We start from the raw sequence: 6,807 nt of genomic DNA on the forward strand, positions 1-6,807 counted from the left end.
CAAATGAGGATGGTGTACACCGTATATATACAATATTACACCTAAAGTTCCTTTCAGATTTAGAGTGCTAGCCCCCAGATGATGAGATGAATAGGCCAACATAGGCAAACATTGATAACTGATAAGTACAATAAGGTGGGTTAATTATCAATATGTAAGCTCAATAAAAACACTCAGACCTCAAATAGAGGGTTGACACATGGCATCAAGTGTATATTAGCCATAATCTCAATAGCAATAAGTGTGCCCTTAATACTATTGTACAGATTTGTTGTTGTACTTGGTCACTGACTGTGCCCTGCTACACTAGAGAAGGCTGCCAGAGCAAAACAAGGTAAAAAATTTTAAAAATCAATATAATTATATTCTATTTTATTCCACTTCAATCCATTCTAACTCTGCAGGATTTACGCACATAATGTTTGGGAACTTTGTAGGGTTGTCCTACAGCCAATCAATTAACATGTGTTTCAGATGCTCCACCTCCCACAATTGAACTTGTTGACCATCAAAATGTCTTCTAGTGAGACTTGCATTTTGAAAGTCCTGTACCTGGTCACTGACTGCGCCCTGCTACTCTAGAGAAGGCTGCCAGAGCTAAACAAGTAAAAATTTAACAAAATCAATCAAATTATATTCTATTTTATTCCACTTCAAGACATTCTAACTCTCCAGGATTTACAAACATAATGTTTGGGAACTTTGCAGGGTTGTCCTACAGCCAATCACTTAACATGTGCTTCAGATGCTCCACCTCCCACGATTGAACTTGCTGACCATGAAAATGTCTTCTAGTCTTAAACCTAAATTCTTTGTTATCATGCCTACTCCAACCATTATAGCACATTACAAACAGACACATAGACATTTCCCCACCAAGACATGCAATACCTGCACTTTCCAAACGAAACGATGGTAGAATACCCATGCTGCCATGGAAGTGATCCCAACACTAGAAGCAATCACTGGAAACAAATATGCATATCATTCAACCTTCTTCCTGCATCTTTTCTCAGAAACCTTTCTCTGGCTTTCATTTATTTTCATTAACTCAAATGCTAACTTTGACTAGAAGGGCTCATCAATATTTTCCTTCTCATCTTTCTCTAGACCTTTCTCTGTTGCTATTTATTGACATCCTTCACTCAATGCCATGTTGCACAATGACAAGATTTCTACACAATAATATTAAGCAATCTTAATACTAGCAAGACCAAGGCCAGGAATGTCTTGTCTGGGAAATGGTTCAGTCCAGAAAAAATCCAACGCAGTTTTGTTCATGTATAATTGCATGGTAGGGGAATTTATTTAACATTGTGGTCCATGAAAAAAATGAATTCATCACCAATGTTGTCAGAAGAAACCAACCCCACGTAACTCCCTCCTAATGCTTGTTTGTTCCTTCCTTCCTTGATTAAGTAATTTACAGATAAACTCTTCTCAAATCTATAATCCTTGCATGGCTGGAATTATTCATAATGGTTTTACAATAATGAAAGTATTCATTGTACTGGCATTACAAATGGACGATGCATGGTTTGTCACAAACCTGCAACTGTTAAGCATGTTATGTGGAACTACAAGATTGACAAAGACTTTTTGATATGGCTTGTTGTTGAGTACATGCTTCTCTTTGTTGCAGCTCTTTGTTATTAAATGGTTCCTTTTAGGGACAAATAGATATTCTCCAGGGACGAAAACCATGGGAAACCAAATCAAACTAACATACAGCTCCTTATGGAAACAACGGTGCAGAACAACCTTCTAATCTAGTCCATTTTGGAGAAGTTTCAATTAACAGAATGGAGTTGGCTATGCAAATCTCTAATATGATTGAAAATTTTAGGGATGACGTAGATGCATTGAGATCAGACACAAAATGGACATGCAATTGTGTGGGCCCAACTACGGCCCCTAAAATAACAAAGGGTCAATCCTTCCTTCTTGTTGTTAAGTGTTCCATATGCATAGCAATTGTGAAACATATGTTTTATAACGCATACCTGCACCGAAAGGTTTGCCAATCTGGAAGCTGACTTTCAGATGCAAGTCGCCACGTTGATGTGATAGCATCCTCCCACACTAGGATACTAACATTACCGATGATTTCAGTGCTATGCCTTGTGAAATCATCTTTTCCTTGCATTTATTATCTATGGGCTGTTGCATGCTATCTTACCCCATAAGCACATGAAACAACCATTTGCCAATTGCCATCCATAAGACTAGTACTGCCATAAAAACTACAAATGATTGGCTGCAAGAAGAAAAAATGAGAGTGCTGCCCTGAGGGAGGGTACAAACGCACAGAATAACCCCTTGTATCTGTTGAAAAAGGCCAACAAACAGCCAAGAAAGGAGGGCACTCGAGGAAATGAGGATAAAAAACCTTTAAAACCAGTTTGTTATGCAAAATAGAATGATGAAACCTAGTTTCATACCTAAAATTTACCCTAGCTTCAAACCTGGAACAACTCTGAAACAATACAGAATAGAGAAAGAAGAGTCCACAGTAGCTATGATACCATGTTGAGATTATAAGATAGTGGATTTACAATGAAACATTCAATAAACCCTAATCCATTGCAACAGAAAAATATGATAGCACTTCAATAATGAGCACAATATATATGAACCCATACAATGTGCTTGAATGAGAAATTCAACACAAAAAAGGATGATCACTGTCAAAACACAAGTATTCAAGAGAGGGGCACTATAAGTAAGATTACCCCTAGGTCTTTTATCAAATAAAAACTTGTGATTAATTTACAAATGAGGAGGATGGTGTACACTGTATATATACAATATTACACCTAAAGCTCCATTCAGGTTTAGAGTGCTAGCCCCCAGATGATGAGATGACTAGTCCAACATAGTCAAACATTGATAACTGATAAGTACAATAAGGTGGGTTAATTATCAATATGTAGGCTCAATAAAAACACTGAGACCTCAAATAGAGGGTTGACACATGGCCTCAGATGACTAGTCCAACATAGTCAAATATTGATAACTGATAAGTACAATAAGGTGGGTTAATTATCTATATGTAGGTTCAATAAAAACACTGAGACCTCAAATAGAGGGCTGACACATGGCCTCAAGTGTATATTAGCCATAATCTCAACAGAAATAAGTGTACCCTTACTGTTGTTTTACCTGGTCACTGACTGTGCCATGCTACTCTAGAGAAGACTACCAAAGCAAAACAAGGTCAAAATTTAAAAAAAACAATCAATCTAATTATATTCTATTTTATTCCATGGTTTGTCACAAACCTGCAATAGTTAAGCATGTTATGTGGAACTACAAGATTGACAGAGACTTCCCAAGTACCTAGATTATTAGTTCATTATACTTTAAACAGATTTGAACGGTTCGTGTAATTATAATGGTATTTGCACTTACAAATGCATTGTTGCAATCAAAATTAGATGGTAAAGAGTCACAAGATTGATAACCCAAAAAATGACATGCACTGTCTAATTTTTGCGCTGTGTATGTCCCTTCTGCAAAATAGAACAATCGTTAATGTTACAATACTTTTGCTAGAATATCATACAAGAATCTAGATTTGTTAGATTATATACAAACTTATTTAGTTCAATAAAAACAACTCTAAAATCGAGACCATGGTAAAAGCTCAAGGTCCTGAAAATATTGGAGGCTTAGATCCCTAGACTTCTAGAGTGCATCAAACATATGTTGTTCTAACTCTTAACCAATAAATGGCATCGCACATAGATAATTACAGTACGCCACTTTCTCAAGTATTGTACAAAGGTAAGAGAGAACATCAAACCTTCTGCTTCCCTGGCTCCTCAACTAATTTTACCAGAAATTTTTCAGTTTCTATTTGAGTATCCAGCAAAAAGGAAAATTTTAGTCTATGTGCATAACAAAATGACTATGCCAACACTTTAAATTTGATACAGAACTTTGAGGAAGCAATCAAAATCTTTTGATTAGTTTCTTCTCCTAAACTCATATGAACTTTGGAATCATATCATGTAATATCAACTACATATAACAACTGATGACACTTCAAGAAACATCAAATATTTGAGATCAATCTCCCACTACAGAAATACACTCAAACTTACATTGAAGTTTCTTATGAAAAATTATAAATGCCTGACTTACATAAAATTTTAATGGGGATTATGTCATTCAAAATTTTATTGGCACTATACCTAATATCAAACATTTGGATTTAATTGAAACTACCTTTCTAAAAACATTAAGCATACAAAATATGTTTATTTCCATTTAAATGATTGAATTTAAACATGATAATGAGAAATCAGAGAACAAAATCTGAACAGTTGGTCCTATAAGACATTACCCATTTGTTCCTAGCTGAAAGACTACCTTACTAGTTGATTGGGACCTTACTGTCTGTAAAGACCCTACATAGATTTTGGCTTAAGGCCTTGAAGACAGAGTGTTAACCAAAAGCTTGTTTATGCCATGTACAGTTTATGCTGGGCAATGAAGAGTTTGATAAGTGATAGCAGCAACTCTCATTTTTTTACCATTCATCACGCAAAAGCCAATTGAATTGTCTATCAACTGTTTCTTTTCACCATCTAATTCCCTAGTATAGCTCAAAATTTCTGAGCAATTGTGTGGGCCCAACTACAGCCCCTAAAATAACAAAGGGTCAATCCTTCCTTCCTGTTGTTAAGTGTTCCATATGCATAACAGTTGTGAAACATATGTTTTATAAAGCATACTTGCACCGAAAGGTTTGTCAATCTGGAAGCTGACTTTCAGATGTAACTCCCCGCATTGATGTGATAGTATCCTCCCACACTAGGATACTAACATTACCGATGATTTCAGTGCTATGCCTTGTGAAATCATCTTTTCCTGGAATTTATTATCTATGGGCTGTTGCATGCTATCTTACCACATTGACATGTCGATGTGTTGAAGGGCCTCCTATTCATTAACCCACAAATGATATTCGGCCCCATAAGCACATGAAACAACCATTTGCCAATTGCCATCCATAAGACCGGTACTGCCATAAAAACTACAAATGATTGGCTGTAAGAAGAAAAAATGAGAGTGCTGCCCTGAGGGAGGGCATAAACCCGCAGAATAACCCCTTGTATTTGCTGAAAAAACACATATATTCTAGTAAATTTTGTTTTACTTGTCCTTATACAATCGCTTCACAGAATACAGCGTAGAACAAACAGTAAACTAAATAAAACTTGTAATTTAAATAATAATGGGAGATTGCCCTTAAAAAATATTTTCTTTTTTTCATGCCTGAAAGAAGTGGGAAGTAATGAATTAACTCAAAACAATGCTCGAAGAGATGACCGGTAGTATCTCCAATGCAAATTATTGCAGCAATGATGATTTCCATCTTGCTCAAATTCACATTCTCCCATTGCAAAAAGGGCTATTCATATAATCTCGAGCCAAGTGGCTAGTCTGGAAATAGTTATTGCAGGCCTTATGATTAGGACAGTCTGGCATAATATGCCCAGGCAAATAGCACTTCTTGCAGAGTGCATATTTTAGAAGTCCTAGCTCGTGAGCAAAACATTCCTTTGCCATGTGACCTGTTTTACCACAAATGTTACAGACAGGCTCATTGCGGCAATCAGCTGCAAGATGACCAAGCTTCTTGCAATTCCTGCATAATTTCTCTTTTGGACACTTCAATGCAATGGGACTGACCCTGAAAATGTCTTCTGGTGTTAAACCTGAATTCTTTGTTATCATGCCTACTCCAACCATTATAGCACATTACACATAGACACATAGACATTTCCCCACCAAGACATGCAATACCTGCACTTTCCAAACAAAACGATAGTTGACTACCCCTACTGCCATGAAAGTGATCCCAACACTAGAAGCAATCACAGGAAACAAATATTGGTTGAATTAGGTTTGTGATGGTAACCATGTAGCTGTAATATGACAAGACATAATGCTAATTGACCTAGAGTCTGTAAGAAAAGAGCATCAATATGTTCAAGGTACACATTACTCTGAAACGCTTGATTAGCTTCCCAAGTACCCAGTTTATTAGCTCATTATACTTTAAACACATTTGAACAGTTTGTGTAATTATAATGGTATTTGCACTTACAAATGCATTGTTGCAATCAAAATTAGATGGTAAAGAGTCACACGATTGATAACCCAAAAAATGACATGCACTGTCTAATTTCTGCGCTGTGTATGTCCCTTCTGCAAAACAGAACAACCGTTAATGTTACAATACTTTTGCTAGAATATCATACAAGAATCTAGATTTGTTAGATTATATACAAACTTATTTAGTTCAATAAGAACAACTCTAAAATCGAGACCATGGTAAAAGCTCAAGGTCCTGAAAATATTGGAGGCTTAGATCCCTAGACTACTGGAGTGCATCAAACATATGTTGTTCTAACTCTTAACCAATAAATGGAATCCCACATAGATCATTACAATATGCCACTTTCTCAAGTATTGTACAAGGTAAGAGAGAACATCAAACCTTCTGCTTCCCTGGCTCCTCAACTAATTTTGCCAGAAATTTTTCAGTTTCTATTTGAGTATCCAGCAAAAAGGAAAAGTTTAGTCCATGTCCATAACAAAATGACTATGCCAACACTTTAAATTTGATACAGAACTGTTTCTATTTGAGTATCCAACAAAAAGGAAAAGTTTAGTCCATGTGCATAACAAAATGACTATGCCAACACTTTAAATTTGATACAGAACTCTGAGGAAGCAATCAAAATCTTTTGATTAGTTTCTTCTCTAAACTCATATGAACTTTGGAATCATATC

This window comes from Pinus tabuliformis, chromosome 9, assembly GCF_031772625.1.
Source record: "Pinus tabuliformis cultivar Carrire ecotype Pingquan chromosome 9, CPIR1, whole genome shotgun sequence".
NCBI lineage: Eukaryota > Viridiplantae > Streptophyta > Pinopsida > Pinales > Pinaceae > Pinus > Pinus tabuliformis.